The sequence below is a fragment of the Tamandua tetradactyla genome, chromosome 11, assembly GCF_023851605.1.
Source record: "Tamandua tetradactyla isolate mTamTet1 chromosome 11, mTamTet1.pri, whole genome shotgun sequence".
Classification (NCBI taxonomy): domain Eukaryota; kingdom Metazoa; phylum Chordata; class Mammalia; order Pilosa; family Myrmecophagidae; genus Tamandua; species Tamandua tetradactyla.
In genome coordinates this window covers 41,782,278-41,801,240 of record NC_135337.1, presented here as the reverse complement: position 1 = coordinate 41,801,240, position 18,963 = coordinate 41,782,278, and positions in this window count along the sequence as shown.

Below are 18,963 nucleotides of genomic sequence, written 5' to 3'. Positions count from 1 at the left end.
CCTGTTGAGTAAGTGGTTTCCATGGAGATGTGTCTCCATCCATTCAAGGTAGGGTTACTTACTGGGAAAACATTTTGGTAAAAGCTTCAGAGCCCACACAGCTAGAAATCATTGGAGATAAAGAGAGAAAGCACATCTGGTGAAGCCATTTGAAGAAGCAGTTAGAGAAAGTTAGCAGACGTCCTGTGCTTTCCCAACTGAGAGAATGTTATCAGCCCTTTCTTGAGTCAAGGTATCTGTATTTGGATGCCTTAGTTTGGACATTTTTATAGTCTTCAAACTGTAAACTTGCAACTTAATAAATGCTCATTTAAAAAGCCATTCCATTTCTGGTATATTGCATTCTGAAAGCTTTAGCAAATTAAAACAATATGTTAATAAATCAAATAGTAAATTTAGCCTACAATAATTTTGACAACACTCCCCCCACACACACACACACATTTTCAAATGCTTGTGCCACTTCTTAGGAGAACCTTTTACATCTTTCGATTAACTTCAAAACACTGAATTACAAACATGCATTGCTTTCCCTCAGTTTAAAAAATTCAGAGAGCTTTGATTTCCTAAAATTAAAACCAAAAAATATTAAGTAATCCTTTATCCCCCGCCACTTTTCTTCTCTTCTCAATATCTGATAGTGTCATTTTTGTGAGTCTTCAATTTGATATTAGGTTATATTTAATACTTTAAATATTGGTGACCCCATATTTCTTCCCACACATCCTCTGCCCTTCTGCTTTCCACTATCTAGTATTATTTTACATTTACACTGCCATTCTTGTTGATAATTACATTCTTTTGTATATCTCCAGCCATGTCTTACACAATTTGTCCATGTATTGACCAAGAGTTGAAATCCATTAATAACGTTATTATATTATTATGAGTAGTTACTGTGACTAACTTCCTTACCTGTATAAACAATTTCATAACCTCTAATCCACTCAGAATAAAGTGTTAAGAACATCAAGACCAAGATGAATTTTCTTATATTCCAGCAAATTGAAATGAATTGTTTTATGCCATTTATTTTCTTTGGGAATTTTGTATTGCCATTGCTTTGATTTTCAAAAACATGTTTTATCTCACCTTGAGTTTTTTTAATTCTCTCAATCATATATTCACTTGTATGGAGTCTTCTTGTATCTTCATAGGGTTCCCTCCCAGAGTCCACAACTCTCCTGCTGCCCTACTGATCGACTGCTGTTATCCTGAAATTTCCCTTCTTGCTAATTCCTTGTTTATGCGTATTTTATTTCTTGTTCTATCCCTCATTTTTGTCAGCAGAGTACAATTTCAGATAACTTTACAAAAATGAGATTTGGGCAATGTGACTATGCATCATAATTAGTGGGACCTAGTTCTCTCCCCAATATCCATTCTGCTTTGTTCACTTAGTAGCAGACCTCTAATTTTATTTTCAGACTGCAAAGTGCCCAAAGAAATGATCCTATTTCCCAGCTACCTTATAGCTTGGTATGTCCGGAAGTGTAAAAGGGGAAAGTTGTATTGGTCACAACTTTGGGGAATGTTCCTTAAGAAGAGTGAAATTAGCTGGGCAAGCACTCCACAGACACACAGGCAAACAATCCTAACTGGAATGCAGAAGTAGTGGGAGGAACTCCAGCAGCTATTTGGAAAATGAGGCAACCTTAAGGTTGGGAGCCATGCACTAAGAATGACAGAATAAAAGGATAGAGAGGAACCTGGGTCCCTGTTGACAACATGGAACTGCTATACCAGCTCAGTTCTGGCCATGAACAAACTTATTTTTTAAGATAGAGAAAAAAGAAAAAAACATATTCAGACTAACCAACTGTCATTTCTGGTCTCAATTGCTAGTAAATGAAAACAATTACTTATTGAAAATGATGGTAAAATTCCTGAGCTCCTAAACACCTAAAAATATGTCAATTCTGCCTTCATACTTTGTACGACTTTGTTTATTAGTGTTTGAGGTTAAAAATCATTTTCATTCAATATTTTGGCATTTCACTTCTATTCTCCTTTAGCATACAGTGTTGCTATTGAGAATTTTTATTTTCATTCCTTTGTAGGCAATTTTTTCCCTCTAAAAATTTTTCAGATCTTTCATTTTTCTTGATGCTCTGAAACTGCCCAATAATGTGTCTAGATGTGATTTATTATTTTCATTCATTGAGCCAGACACCCATTGTAAATAACCTGAAGATTTATGTTGTACCACTCTGAGAAAGTGCCTGATATTACTTCTTAGATAATGTTATTCCTTCCATTTTCTTTTTCAATATTTCTAATTGTCAGATATTAGATCCTTGTATTAGTTATTTAGGCCACATCTTTTCCCACATATTTTCCCACATATTTTTTACTCTGCTTTCCTTCTCTAGATTCTGTACAATTTCATAAACTTTTTTGTTGAGTACATTTATTGAAATTTTTAATTTTAGAAATTATATCCTTAATAGCTAAGATTCCTACTAATAATGTTTTGAGGTTTGCGTTTTTTTTTAAATGGTTGTTGTTCTCACAGCATCCCATCCTAATTGTACGGGATATAATATCCTCTCAAACTTCTGTGTGTGTATTACTTAGAAAGTATTTTTTGTGTATTTGACAGTAAAATATTTTCCATTCCTTGTTTTCTTTGGAAAAGCTTTTTTCTGTTTTTTTTATGTTATTTCTCTTTCATGTCACTAATTTTGATGTTTTATAATCCTTGATTGTTAGTTCATATAAGATAAGGCAGCTGTGTGGGTATCTTCTCCTATGAGGAACTATGGTGCATCACTATTGTTCACTATGTACCTCCTTGAGTAGTACTTTCAACCATAAAGATGGGAGTTGGAAGACTAGGTAAACAGTCAGGCATTGGACTCCCAAATTACAGGGTGAGAATCATCATCAATACTCACACTTAAATGCCTTGAGTTTTTCCTGGATGAATATTCTATTTCGCTATAGAATGGGGTTTCTCTATCAAATCAGAATTTTGATTCATGGTAAATTTCAGACAGTCTGAGCTTCAGAACTAACAGCAGAAAAGCAGGAGGGAAAAACGGGTGCACTGGAGTGGTTATTCTGTGCAGAGATGTGTAATTGATCTCCCAGTGTTAAGCTCTCATTTTCATCATTACTACCTTCTATCATATTGAATAAATCTGAGCCAACTAGTTCCCCTCTTCACTGCAGCCGTGTTTATATGATTAAAACATTCACTTCCTGTCTTTCAAAAATGTATTGAAAAGCTCTTAGCCATCGGTGATCTCCCCACCAGTTTTCTTCTTTGATTTGTGGCAGTGAAATAAAAACCAAATGGCATGTTCCCTCAGTACTCCCCTTATTTACAGCCCCCTCTTTAGTTGTTAAGCTTTTCAGTCTAAGTACGAAAAAACAGCAAGAAGTTATTGAATGACCTAATTGAAGCATTCAGGGTTAGTCAGTGCCTGAGGACTGGCTGTAGTCCAGGCTCAGATGTGAGTCCTCCATCTTTTCCATCTCTTGGATCAGTTTTCTGCTTCTTTGGTTTTACTCCTTTGGTGGCATCCAGTAGCTCCAAGCATACACTGACCCCCACTGAGTCTGGAAGAAGAAAGTTTCTCAGAATTTAGTCTTATCTGCTTGGCTTAGTTTATTTGTCATTCCTAATAAAATCTTGGTGGTGAGAGGGTAGTACGATTTGGACATGAACCCATGTTTGAACCAATTATAGCAGCTAAGAGAGGCAACATTCTGAACATCTGCCTTAGAACCAAGAATAGTGTGACAGAGATTGCTAGTTTCCCTGAAAATCCATTCTCCATGTCTTTCTTTATAAATTGAATCCTCAAGTATCAGTTACTGATATGGCTACATTTCCCAGCCTCTGTTGTAGCGAGATGTGGGCTTGTGATTGTTTTCTGGTCAATAACTTGTATGTGCCATTTCAGGGAAGTGAACTTGAAAGGAATCAATAATAGAGCAAAGAAAAAGATGGAGCTTAGATGTGTAACACCAGCACTCATCATAGCCCTGTTCTTTCTCTAGTCTCAATTTGCATGAAAATAAATTTCAGCCTTGATCAAGTTGCTATGTTGAGTCTTCTATAATGTACAACTAAATCTAATCCTTTTCAATACAGGTACTGTCAACTCCATTCCAACTGCATGAAATAAAGATGAACATAAATGGATCATGAAAAAATAGAGGTACTAAATTCACTTTAAATGTATGGAAAATTATCGCTTGTTGAGCAAATACAAAAGATTAACATTCAGGGTATACAGATATGATGAGAATGGGGGTTTCCTCACGTTGCTTTTGGTGAAGCAGTTTCTTTGCAGTAGAAGGCATGTGATTCAGCCCTTGGCTCTAGCATTCCTTTAACAGCATCTGAATTGTGCTTAATAGATAATCCTTGAACTTGTTGCCATGAAGATGGCCCCCTTTTCTAGTTTCCAATGCAGATGCCTGCTTTTCCGTAAATCAATATGGCTCATTATGAATGGAATTTCTTCCCATACCCTCATGCATACCTGGAAGTTGACAAAACATATTCACATAAACTTTTGTGTGCGTGTGCTGTAGGGATCACATTTCATTCTTTTTTTCCATGTGAGTATCCTGTTATTGAAGCACCATTTGTTGAGTTTTTGTTTGTTTGTTGTTTTGGTTGTTTGTTTGCTTATCTATTTTTTATGGGAAATGAATGGGCCTGGAATCAAACTCAGGTCTCCCGCATGGCAGGCGAGAATTCTACCACTGAACTACCTTGCAGCCCCCACATAAACTTTTGTAAGGCAATTTAATTATTAAAACCAACTGTACTGATTAAAATAAAAAACTTTAGAAATTTTTTCAGTTACTTCGATATATATACAATATTTGAAGGAACCTTTGCATTTTTCATTTCTTCAGAGTATAATCAGATCTCTTGTAAGCTTCTATTTTGAGAAGAGAAAGCTACATTTCAATTTTTTAAAATATCAAGATCCCTATTCAGGAAACTAGGGTAAAAACTTTTCAACAGCTTTCACATTTGTCTTTTCCAAGAAAAAAAGTGTGTGCCTTTTAATGATAAATCCTGAAATTGAAAAGGTGCATTTAGGAAAATATATATATGTAAACCTGATAATGGATCAGGATTGACAATCAAAAAAGCAGGAATTTGCTGCCAGTTCTCTTGCTTATTATCTGTGTGACCTCACAAAATAATTAGAGACCTTGAGGAGCCTAATAGCTGTCATGGCCAGAATCAAGCTCTTCTGGCCATCTATCTTTGTCCTGCATGCAAATCCCCCTCAACCTTTGTGAGTCTTTCCTTTAACCCTCAAATCCCAGCTCTCTCCTCCCTCTATAACATTTTCCTCTGAGACTTTTATTTTAAAACAAACAAATTCTCCCATATCCTCTGTTTTCGCAGCCTCCTCCTTTCACCTTTTTACCTTTACCCTGCTCTACACCTCCCATGGAGACACAGCCTCTCCCCACCCCACTCACATCTTCTCCCTTGTTTCCACAACATTTGTTCTTTGACCTCATTGGTGCATTGGCTCCCTGGCTCCCTGATTCCTCCTAATCATTCAACCACTTGTTCCTTTATTTTTTCTTTCATCTTAAAACTCATGGTCCATACCTCAAATCAATATACAACTGTGACTAATAGTCTTAGTCCAGGTACCCTCTTGTTTCTTCATTGCACAAACCTGGAACACACTGCCTTCCAATAAATCAACTGTTTGTCTTCTGTGGCAGAAAACTGAAAGAGAAAATAACACCTGCACAAATTGATGCCACTAAAATTTCAAGACCTGAAAGCCTAAATGCACTTTAATTCTTTCCAGTGACTATAACTCCTTCCTCACAGTGTATATATCACAGAATCGTGACTCAAATTCTTTTCTCAATATTTTTATTGAAAAATCTTCACACACATATATCCCATACATGTTGTACAATCAATAGCTTGCAATATCATCACAACATTGTGTATTCATCACCATTATCATTTTTTAGAACGTTTGTTATCACTCCAGAAAAAGAACAACAAAAAAGAAAAAACTCATACATACCAAACCGCTTACCCCTGCCTCTCATTGACCACTAGTATTTCCATCTACCCAACTTATTTTACCTTTTGTCCCCCCTATTATTTATTAATTTTTATCCATATTTTTTTACTCATCTGTCCATAACCTGGATAGAAGGAGCATTAGACACAAGATTTTCACAATCACACAGTTGCATTGTAAAAGTTATATCTTTATACAGTCATCTTCAAGAATCAAGGCTACTGGAACACAGCTCAACAGCTTCAGGTACTTCCCTTCAGCCACTCCAATACACCTTAACTAAAAAGGGATATCTATATAATGCACAATAATAATCTCCAGGATAACCTCTCGAATCTGTTTGAAATCTCTCAGCCACTGAAATTTTATCTTGTCTCATTTCTCTCTTCCTTCTTTTGGACAGACAAGAAGGCTTTCTCAATCCCTTGATGCCAGGGACTGGTTCATCCCAGGATTTCTGTCCCATGTTGCCAGGGAGATTTACACCCCTGGAAGTCATGTCCTACATAATGGGTCAGCAGTGAGTTCATCTGCCAAGTTGGTTTAGAGAGAGAGGTCACATCTGAGCAACAAAGGAGGTCCTCTGGGAGTGACTCTTAGGCATACTTATAGGTAGGCTTAGCCTATCCTTTGCAGGAATAAGTTTCATAAGGGTGAACTCCAAGATTGAAGGCTCAGCCTATTGATTTGTTTGTCCCCACTAATTATGAAAATATCAGAAATTCCGCAGATGGGGAAATTGAATATTTCCTCATTTCTCCCCAGCTCCCCAAGAGGACTTTGCAAAAGCTTTTCTTTTTTTTTTTAAAGTGTGTGTGTGTGGGGGGTTATTTCTGCACTCCTGGGCAGAACTCACCAAACCCAAGATGGAGGAAGGTGAGTGAGTAAAAGTTTCTCTTCTAATTGCCGAATTTACTCTGGGATATACTGGGGGCATCACACTAACCTGGACAAAACAACAAAGTCTCACATCCTATTCAAGTTTCCATGTACTTATGATGTTTGACTAAAGTGATCATACAAGCTAAATTAGGAAACGCACTGCCCCAAATACAAATTTTGTACCAAATAAACATCTCTCCTTTTGATCTCATACAGATGTTGAAGCTTTAAAGTATGAATGATATCATCCGTGTATTCTAATTTACCTTAGTTCTGTCTAGATCAGCTTCATTCATATCTCTACTCAAAGTCTGATCACTTTTTCAGCTTTTAAACAGTTCCTGTATGGCAAACTGCTGACTTTCATAGCTTCAGAACTCTAGCTCTGAGTCTCAGGTATGACTCACATTTTTAATCTCACCACCTCTCCACCTGATTTAGGAGTAAATGGAAACTATACTATGGGAAGTAGATTCCTGTTCTGTCCCTGCATCTATAAAGTCCTCTGCATCTGCAAACATCTCTCCCTCCTCTTTTGTCACAGAGGAGTTTTTACCCACATTCATCTCTAATGTGGCAACTTGGGTCCTGTTCCTTCCTGGATCCTCAAAGGCTTGAATCTATCAATTATTATCTCTTCTGAGATTTACAAAATATCCTTGATTCCTTCTTCCTTCTTGATAATGTTTAAATATATTCAAATGAAACTCTTCTGACAGTGTGCTTGTGTGTGTATCACCCGTTCTCTCCTAAGTTGTTTAAATTGTTGATTATACTCATGGTCTCTGCTTCTTACCTTCACATGCCTTCAACTCACTGATAGGGCATTTTATCCATCTTTCAACAAAGCTGTTCTTACTAAATTCATTGGTGATTCTGCTATCAAATCCAGTTATTTAATTCCTTCTATTTCTTGACTTCTCTGTAGCATTTGAAACTATTAATCAATCATACACTCCTTCTTGAGACTCTGCTCCTTAGTGTACCTAATGCAATAATTCATTGTTTTTCTAACAATTCTACTGCTGTTATCCCTCAGTTTCTTTTATAGACTTACCTCCCTCTACATTTACCCTTTTTATTTGTAGCCCAAGATCTTTCCTCATATTTTTCTCTTCTAACTCTAAACCAGTGGTCCCCTGTTCTTTTGAGGAATTATTAAAACCAATGATATGCCAACAACAGACATATGCCATAATTTTTGCATGCAATGTTAGGGATTTTGCCAGCTTTCTATGTTCTCCATGGTTACTGCTCAAACACTCTCCCAAGCATTTGCATTTACTCCAATGATTTCAAGATCTACTTATATGCTGTTGACTCCTATGTCCAAATCTCCAATCTCCACTTTCCAACTAAACTCTATCCAGTTCTCTGACACACCTCATACTCATTGTATCTAAAACAAAATTCCCTAACTTCCTCCCCACCACCAAATGTGATCCACTCTTATCACTACAGCTAAAGCTTCATAAACAAAAGGCTCTAGTCCATGTTTTTATGGCTCTATCCCTAGCAAGTAGAACTATGCCTGACATATTGTGTGCAGCCAAGCAATTTTGGCTTAATGAAGAAATTAATGTCTTAGCTCAAGAAATAACTCTGTTATCCAAACATTTGGAAAACCAGAAACCTGAGTTTACTTCATTCTCCCCAGCATGGAGTCACTGGGACTTTACCTTGCTTATTACAACTTTTTCTTATAATGGCTTCCTAACTCCCTCTGCCCTTAGTTACTGTGATCCATTTCATCACATTACCAGAGTTATGTTTTCTAGAGTACAAATATGTTCATATCTCTCCTTCCTTAATTTTTCCCCATGACTCCTTGCCTTTTCAGATAAAGTTCAAATTCAGCATAAAACAGAGGTCTTTACTGGTCTTGCTTCTGCTTCCCTTTCTATTCATCTCTCACTACTTTCTCCTGGTACAGACTGTTATGCCCTCACCACATGACCAACTAGCCTTGGTTCCCTAAAACTGCCTTGTTCTCTTCAGCTATGAACCATCGTTGGTGGTTCCGTGCCTGAAATGCTAATGTACCTCTGCCTCATTCCAAACCTTCACTTAGGACTCTTCCTTTTTCCTTTTCTGTGGCGACTCCTTTTACTCAAACCTGCACTCTGGACTAAGATCCCTTTCTGAACGCTTCCAAGCCACTCTTTCTCTAACACCTGCTGCACTGTGATTTAACTGTTTATCAGGGTCACTCCTCTCCAGCCTCCCACTAAAGTCCAAGTTCCTCAATGGCAAAGACTGTATTATTTATATTATCCTTTTCTTTCTTACAGTGCTCAATAAAATATACATTGGGCAGATTAATCCCATCTCTCTCAGCTTTTATTCTCTATATGAACCTATTCTCCCAGAAGAAACAGTCAATGTTTTGGATTAGTGTTTTGCATTTCACTGTCACTTTCCAAATAGGCCTGGGTCATGCAAGATTTACTTAATGCAGGAAATGAATAGAATAAATGTGGACATATATTGCAACTGTGGCAATTAAATTATTAGTGCTGAGCACTCATTTTGAAACTAAAGAACATGAACATACGTTTTTATTTGTCAGAATCAATAAGTAAAAATGAAACCTAGTAATTATATACTGTGAATAAAAAGGAGTTTTCTTGGTGGTCCTCCATGAGACTTGAAGAAAGGAAAGCAATAGATTTTTGTATCAGAATGTATTAAACATGTATTTCTAGCATTTCTCCAGATGTATTTAGTAAATATAATAGCAGCATTCTGTCATCCTACGCTATTTTTAAGATTCAGACTGGTATTATTTGTGTGTGTGATACTATTGTTTCAAACATTCAACAGCAGTTGTAGTCGCCCTTCTTGACTCCAGTTTCTATCTTCACATCCTTATCCTTCCCTGCCTCCCAATCAAACCTTCACAACTCTAATGTCTTTACCCCAAGCTACTCCAAACTTTCTTTACTACTCACCTCCTAAAAATCCTGGAACTCCCCCATCCTCCATTGTCTCTCCACCATCAAACAAAGCCAAATGGATGTGGTGAAATGTTTTTAAAATGTTTATATCAAAGTGTATTGAACATATATCGCACTGATTGCTTTTCAAATTTCATGAATTCTGAACATATTGCCAATAAAACAACAATAATGTTAGTGGTATTTTATATTGCATGGGAAAATAACAAAAGTATTTGTTACCATTTTTCTCTGATATTGAAGTCCCATGCCATACTGAGGGACAGGCATTGTTACACCTGTAGATGCATATTCTACTGCAGTGCTGGGAAGCTGCTCCTTCATTCCCACAACCAGAAAGAAGCAGCACCCTACATCCATATTTAGTAAGCAGATGTGTGACTATTAATGTAGTTGTTTGGATCCTTGATATTGAGATGTATGCCTTTATAGTGATGGAACTATCCTTGCTCCTATACAGGACGCCCCTAAGAAATTAATAAATTATTATTATTAATTATAAAATGTAGGGAGTTCCTGTAATATGTCAGTTCCTTGCATGTGAAAGGAAATACTGTTAATACATGAAATATGCAAACAGGAAGTAGATGAGCACAGAAATGTCCTAGTAAGATACTCACAGACCATCCATATACAAGAAAATCAAGAACAATACCTCCAATAAAAGTGAGCAGGTAAGCTTAGGGCACTATAGTCTAAACCATCCTAAACCTAATCCCTTTCTAGAGATGAGAGAACAAATTCTTTTTCTGTCTCTAAAATATGGTTTCTCTTTCACCTGCAAAGGCCATAGTTATGTTTGATTACATATTACAATTTAACTTCGAGGATCACCAAAGCCCAGGAAAAGGAGAGAGTGTAGTGTATGCATCATTCCCTCACTGCTCTCATGGCCTATTCAGTGATTTAACAAGTTCTGGCTCAATACTAAATAAATCACACATGACATCTTCTCTAAGACAGCAGTATCAGAGTACGAACTGTGGTCCCCTAGGAGTAGTGTAAGGGGATCAGAAAGTCTGGAGCAGTGGACCTGAGCAGCTGCTTGGTGGTGGCAACACCAGATGTTATAAAGAAATGCCTTTCCCCCAAAAGTGCCTGTCTTGCTCTCCTGTCCTCTTTCTTGTCAATAGCCAGTCAACATTTATTGATTGTGTGGAGGCTAAGAGCTTACTCTTCTGTGTATGCTTATCCATCTGCCCCTTTTCTTTTGACTTACATTGTCTCTCCAGAGTTTTATTTTGTTTTCAAAAACATCTCTCTATCTGTCTTCTTCTCACCATATGGTAGTTGTGATATGTATCACTTTTGTTGGAGGAGGGATGGGAAACAAAAGGATAGGGTCCCCAACAGGGGCAAAAATGATTTAGAATATGTATCCTAGTAGTGGATGGTATAATAACTGTTACTTTTTTTCAGCATGATTTTCATCATGGTACTTTATTAACCATCTTTTAAGAAACAAAGAAAATAGATATACATATTTATATATAAAGTATGTTGTCTACAATCAATGCCTCTGATTGCCTCTTACTTGTCAGCATTCAAACAATTTGATCTGGCATCTTCTCTTATTTCTCCGGTAAAATCCTTTTGACAGAGTCACAAAGGACTTCCACATAACACATCTGAGATATATTTTTCAATTCTTATGTTACTGGGCTTCTCAACAGCATGCAAGACTCTTAACAACTCAACTTTTCATGAAACGTCACTTGGCTCAAAAGACTTCATGCTATTCTAGAGTTTCCTCTCCCTCTATCCCCACTCTCTCATTCTCTTTCAAGAGCTCCTTTGTCTCTACTTGACCTGTAAATTTAAGACTTTCTTAGAGCATTTTCCTCCTCCTCTCTTCTCTAATTACCTTCTATCCCTAATTTATCTTATTCAGCTTCATTGCTTTAAATACCATCCGTTAAATCCCAAAGTTCAATATCTCACAATGATCTTTCTTTTTGAAAAACCATATTTTATATTCAACTGCTTTCTTGACAGCTTTATTTGTATTTAACTTGAATAAAAACAAAACTCTCAAACAAACCCAACACTCTCACTCAATCTTCTTATCTTGGAAGAATCAAGCCTTCACAGTGGTTTACATCAGATATTTATGAGCCATTCTTGATTTATTTTCCTTCAATTCCTGTATGAAATCCATCAGTAGTATGTCACTCTTACCTCTGAAGTACATCATTAATTCACTTTTTCCACTCTTCACTGCTGCTACTGTATTCTATGCACTATCTCCTCTGGCCTGGAATTTGATAATAGTTTCACTAATTGTCTCTTTTGTTCCATTGTTGCTTTTTTAGTTTGTTACCTAGAAAGCATCTATAAAGGGCTTTAAAATTTAAAATCCTGAGTATGTCACTGTCTGATTTATAATCTTTTCTAGGCCTTCTATTGCACTTGTAATAAAATTCAGTCTCCTTAATTTTGCCTATAAGATCCTGAGTAATCTGGTCTCATTGACTTCTTCATTTTTATCTTATGTCCCTACTCCCTCTGCTCCAGCAGATGCCCTTTGTTTGTCTTCACACACAATGTGATGGTCAGGTTTTGGTGTCAACTTGACCAAGCGATTAGGCTCAGTTGTCTGGTCAGGCAAGCATTGGCTTGACCATTGCTGGAAGAATATTTCATGGCTGATTGATAAACCGGAAGGCTGGTGTTTTAAATCATGAGTTAGTTGATTGTATCTGTGGCTGATTACATCAAAGAACATGAGATATTTGTGCCCCATGTGAATGCTCACCAAAGGAAGTTTTTAATAATCAAGTTGGTAAGATGACCCATCATGTGAATACAAGTCATCCTCTTCCCTCAGTCACTCCTGCCATTGCCCGATGGCTCATGAAAAAAGTTGGTGTGGTGGTTCGGATGTAGGTTATGCATGGGCTCAGCAAGATGGGCTTTCACTCACCAAGGCTGACCTGGCTATGGCCACTGTTGAGTTCCCAATCTGCTAGTAGCAGAGGCCCACACTCAGTCCCTTATATAGCACCATTCCCTGAGGTGATTATACTGCTAGCTGGTAGCAGATTGATTACATTGGACCACTTCCATCATGGAAGGGGCAGCAATTTGTTCTAACTGGAATAGACACATACTTTGGTTTGCATTCCTTGCATGCAATGTTTCTGCAAAAGCAATGATACATGGACTTATGGAATGCCTTATGCACCATCATGATATTGCACACAGCATTGCTTCCAATCAAAGAACCCAATTCACAGCAAATGAAGTATGAGAATGGGCATATGCTCATGGAATTCTCTGGTCTTCCCATGTTCTCATCATTCAGAAGCAGCTGCATTGATCGAACAGTGGAATGACCTTTTGAAGACCCATTTGTGGTGCCAACTAGATGGCAATACCTTGCAGGGCTGGGACAATGTTCTCCATGAGGCTGTATGCTCTGAATCAACATCCACTCTATGGCGCTGTTCCTCTCCTCGCTAGGATTCATGGGTCCAAGAATCAAGGAGCGGAAATGAGAGTGGCGCTACTCACTATCCACCTAGAGATCCACTAGGAAAATGTTTACCTCCTGTCCCTGAAACCTTAAGTTCTGCTGGTCTATAGGTCTTATTTCCGAAAAGAAGAGTTCTGTCAGGAGACAAAACAATGACTCCCTTGAACTGGAGGTTAAACCTGCCACTTGGTCACTTAGGACTTCTCATACCACTGAATCAACAGGCAAGGAATGAGATTACTGTTCTGTTCTGGGGTGATTGATCCTTACTATCAAGGGGAAGTGGGATTGCAACTATACAATGGAGGTAAAGAAGAGTTTTCCTGGAATACAGGAGATCCCCTAGGACATCTCTTGTTGTTACCATGCCCTGTGATTAAAGTCAATGGAAAACTGCAACAACCCAATCTAGGACTACCAGTGGCCCAGACTGCCCCTTCTAGCAAAGAACCACAGCCAGCTGAAGTGCTTGCTGATAGTAAAGGGAACATGGAATAGGTAGTAGAAGAAGGTAGTGATAAATATGAGCTAAGACCACATGACCAGTTATAGAAACAAAGACTGTGATTGCATGAATACTTCCTCCATTTTATTATGAGTATATTTGCATTTATACATAAACAAATATCTTATTTTCCTCTTATCATATGACATAAGTTGTACTGATCAGGTTTTAGTATTTCAATTATAGAACATGAAGTTTAAGAATGAATGTTACCTAAGGACTTTCCTCCTATTCACGTGGGGCACAAATATCTCATGTTCTTTGATGTAATCAGCCACAGATACAATCAACTAACTCATGATTTAAAACACCAGCCTTCTGGTTTATCAATCAGCCATGAAATATTCTTGCAGCAATGGTCAAGCCATTGATGTAGTGCATTTCTGGTTGTACATAGGACAGTTGAATATTGGTAGGCAAAACATATGTCTGTTATTGTGTTTTATTTGGAAATTAAACATGTTTCAACATTATGTGTATGGCTGCCAAGTTGACATGGGGTAGACTGTGATGGTTAGGTTCTGTTGTCAATTTGTCCAAGTGATTATGTCCAGTTGTCTGGTCAGGCAAACATTGACCTGACCATTGCTGCAGGGATATTTCATGGCTGGTTGGTAAACTGGAAGGCTGGTGTATTAAAACATCAGTCAGTTGATTGCATCTGTCACTGATTATATCTGCAATCAACTAAGGGGTGTCTCCCATGATGAGATAATTCAAATAGTTGATGCCTTTTAAGGAAGAAGAGAGACTTTTTCACCTCCCCTTCTTCAGCCAGTGAACCTCTCTTGTAGAGTTAGTCCAGACTCTTCATCGGAGCTGCCAGCTTTACAGCCTGCCGTACAGATTTAGGACTCTTCCATTCCCACAGTTGCATGAGACACCTTTATAAATCTCATATTTACAGATCTCTCTTATTAGTTCTGTTTCTTTAGAGAACCCTGACTTACACACATGTTGCTTCCTTTATCTCAACTCACCTAAAGTGAAAGCAAAGCAGAGAAAGTATTTAAAAAATGGGAGAACCATGGTTAGTGTAACAATGTGGACCAAAGTGAAAATAAAGTTGATGCTGCAATCCACAGAAAGTCAAATCCAAGGAAGAAGAAAAACTAAATCCATATATTTGAACATCTAACCCAGTGGTTCAGGAAGATATAAAATACCCATCTGAAATAATGCCATAAAACTGTCCCAAATCCATTTAATCAGATGTGCATTCAATTTAGATCAGTAGATCAGAATTAAGGAAAATTCCTGGGACTGCTTTGCAGGAAATTTCATGAGTGGGAAAAGCCTTCCCTTTCCAGATGGAGAACTGCTTACCTGCTTTCTGAAACAGAATACAGCAGGGCAGTAGAGGAGTTCTTGATATTCATAGTGGATGTTGTGGTAGGCTCACTAATATCCAGTCCACACAGTCAAGCTGTTTGGGGATTGAGTCTGCTCAGATGGTGGACCTCATCAGCCTAAACCAATAATGGTAATCCCTCAAGATATGACACTTTGGCCAATTAGCACTTGGCATCCCCTACCTAAGGGAATGAGCATATGACCTTGTTTAAGTCAATCATATGCAAGTCGATCATATGCAAGAAAAAATTCGGTTTCTTCATTATTCTGGGATTCTGGGGGAAGTTTTGGGGAGATTCTGTTAAAAACTTCTTTACTATTAATACCACAGAAAAAGATAATGCTCTTCCAGACTTTTCCATGCACAGATGTGAGATCAGAAACTGGCTACCACATTAAGGTAAATCCAGCATGCAGAGGAATGCAGAGAAAAGGAGATTCAGTTACCAGAAGATGCTAACTATGAATCATACCTCTTTGGACTCCCAGTTTGATGAGCAATATCCTTGTGGATTTAGAGAACTTAGAATTGGCATTCTCTTATTTACATAGAAAGCATATCAACTGATAAAATGTCCAATAAATACAGATATTAAGAGTGGAAAATCACCAAGGAAATTTCTGTAACTGTCGATTTGGAAGATGGTAGGATGATCTGTTTCCCTCCTTACATTTCAGTCTTTGGATGACAATGGAGGGAAGGCTAATGGTAGTACATCAGCCTCATGTACCACTGGTTCAAACTACAGCAGAGCTAGGACAGGACAAGTAGGGAGCATGTTTTTCTCTTAACCAGAATAGTTCATGAACAAATAACAAAAACACTCTTGTGGTGGTTTGGAGCTATGGATCCAAGAAAAACATGTCTTTAAAATTAATCCATTCTTTTTGTGTGAGCCAACTATAACTAGGACTTTTTAATGAGGTTATGGTGTGGCCCAACTCAAACAAGATGAGTCTTAATCCTATTACTGTAGTCCTTTATAAACTGAATGACATATAGATAGATAGAGAAAAAGCCATTGGAAGCAAGGGACCTGGAAGAGAAAGAAGAAGACACTGCCATGTGCATTGCCTTGTGACAAAAAAATCCTAGGACCAAGGATTACCAGCAGCCAGCTTCAGAATGCCAGTCTTCAGGAAGATGGTATCACCTTGCTATACCTCAGTTTTGAACTACTTCTAGCCTCAAAACCATGAGCCAATAAATTCCCATTGTTTAAGCCAGCCAAATGTGTGGCATTTGCTTTAGCAACAATACAACTAAAACATCTCTATAACTTAAACTTGAAGGGAGTTTTTTTAAGTCAATGGAAAAAACACAAAAAGAATGAAAGTTGGGCTAGATTTCTTAGTTTATTCCTTACTGAGTAAGCACATATGTTTGCCATCAGTTATCTGTAAGACATTGTGTCAATGACACTAATGATAGCAACAAAAGCAATGCTGACACTAATGGTAAACACCCAACTCTTCTTACGTGCTGGACACTATTCTAAACATATTGGACATGTTGCCTCCTTGAATCTGCATATGAAGTAGATGGCATTATTCTCCCAATATTACTGATAGGGATCCCAAGATCATACTGCCATTAAGTGAAACAGCCAGTTTATAAACAGTCTGACTCTAGAGGCTAGAGCTTTTAACCATACTGCCCCAAATGCCAGCTTTTCTGAAACTATAAAATGAATAGTATTCTGGCTTAAATCTGTTATATACCCCCAGAAAAGCCTAGGTTCTTTTAGTCCACACTGTGGATGCAGACCTATTATGGGCAGGATCTTTTGCTAAGGTTATTTCCATGGAAAAGTGACCAGCGCATTCAAGGGGATCTTAATCCTTTACTGGTGTAATAGAGCTCACAGAGAGAAAGAGTTTAGAAAGAAAAGCCTCCAGGAGAAGCTAAGAGAGAAAGAAACACCCAGAGACATTTTGGAGACAGCCACTGAAACCAGAATCAGGAGAGAAGGGCCAGCAGATGTCACCATGCCTTTCCTTGTAAACAGGAACCCTGGATGCTAGCTGCCTTTCCTCCAAGAAGGTATCTTCCTCTTGATGACTTAATTAGGACATTTTCATGGTCTTAGAACTGTAAATTTGTAATTTAATAAATCCCCATTGAAAAGGCCAAACCATTTTTGGTATATTGCATTCAGCAGCATTAGCCACCTGAAAACAAAAGAGATGATGAAAAATTGATTTTGCATTCAAAGAGCTTACACTTTCAGTTGTTCTCTTTAAGCCCGTCCATAAGAATACTTATTTCCATTTTTAAGTACAGTAAAGACTATGTCTGTATCATGTCATGCATCCTAAAATATTTTTGAGACTGTCGGTGATTTCTTATTGATTGCATAGTCAATATAATTTCACATTGATGTTATTCAAAACTGCTTTTCTGATATTCAACTTTTATTAAAATAATAAACAGCATACACCACAAAAGCGTTTCCAGGGGATTAAATTTTTCATCACTAATTTTTTTCTATGAGAAGATGATATATGATTCATTTTAGGTTTTAATTACCAAAAAAAATCCTCATTGTTCATGTATAATGGCATAGACATGAAGCAGTTTTGAAACAGTTGCCTAAAAGAATCAGTGAAGAAGAGATTGTTTCCTGGCTTTTCATAATGCATGACTAAATTATTATCCAAAAAGTCATTCAAGAAAACCTCGTGTGTGACAGTATGAGCATCTAGTTTGTAAAATATCAAAAATGATTCCAGTTCCTGTGCTAATCATTCCATCTGGCAATTTAACCTAGGACATTACACAGGTTTAAGTCTCTTGGTCCTAAGTGGTGAAAGGAATTAAAGATAATGCATTAAAATGCCCCTTAACCTTCCCTGTAGGTATATTGAACATGGCATCCCTGTTATCTTTGACGGTGTTTGTAACCATATAATTCCCCCAGCTTCAGTAAATATTTTAAGTTGTTGGTTTTATACTCCCCAAAACTTTCCAAGCTGCTCTGCCAAATCTGTTAATGGAGATAAACGAATTAGAGAAACAAACAAACATATAGAAACCTGATTGCAAGCCTGGATAGAGAAGAGAAGAAAGGGTAAGAATGGAAATGATTAAAGATAATTAATCATCACCCACAGAAACAGAGTCATTAGCGTACAAAGAGATAGAACCAAAATACTGAAATAAGGGTAAAGTATGCTAGCCATTTTGCAGTCCCCAAGAGTAGGGATTTTTACATATTGAAACTATTCTTAACATTACCACCCCTTCCTTTCAGTAATTAATATAAGAAGAATGTATTATGGAAAGACCATAAAATTTGCAAATTAAAGTTAATTTGTGATTTGTAAAGAGGACATTTGCTAAACATTAATTTATATTAGTTATTTCAAAATGGTTGTAGATATAAGAGCCTCTGGGCATAATTAGCATAACCAGTATATTTATGTGGGGTCACTGTTAGCCTCTTTCCAACTTCCTATGTTCGAACGCACCTATTCACAATCTCTGGGGAAATCTAATCCCTACTTGTTGCAATGAAACTAATTCAAGCTTTGGATTCAGAAGCTATAATATCCTATGACTGCTATTTTTATCTTTTTGATAATGGACAGGTCACTTAATTTCATTAATTATCTGTTATCTGTTTTCTTACCTGAAAAAAATAGACCAATCTCCACTCAGTGTTGAGGAAAAGATTCCTAGAAATAAATACACGAAAAGAAGTGGACTTTCGGTAGGCTTTCAAAACATTTCTTCCTTCCCTTCATCCTTTCTTTCCT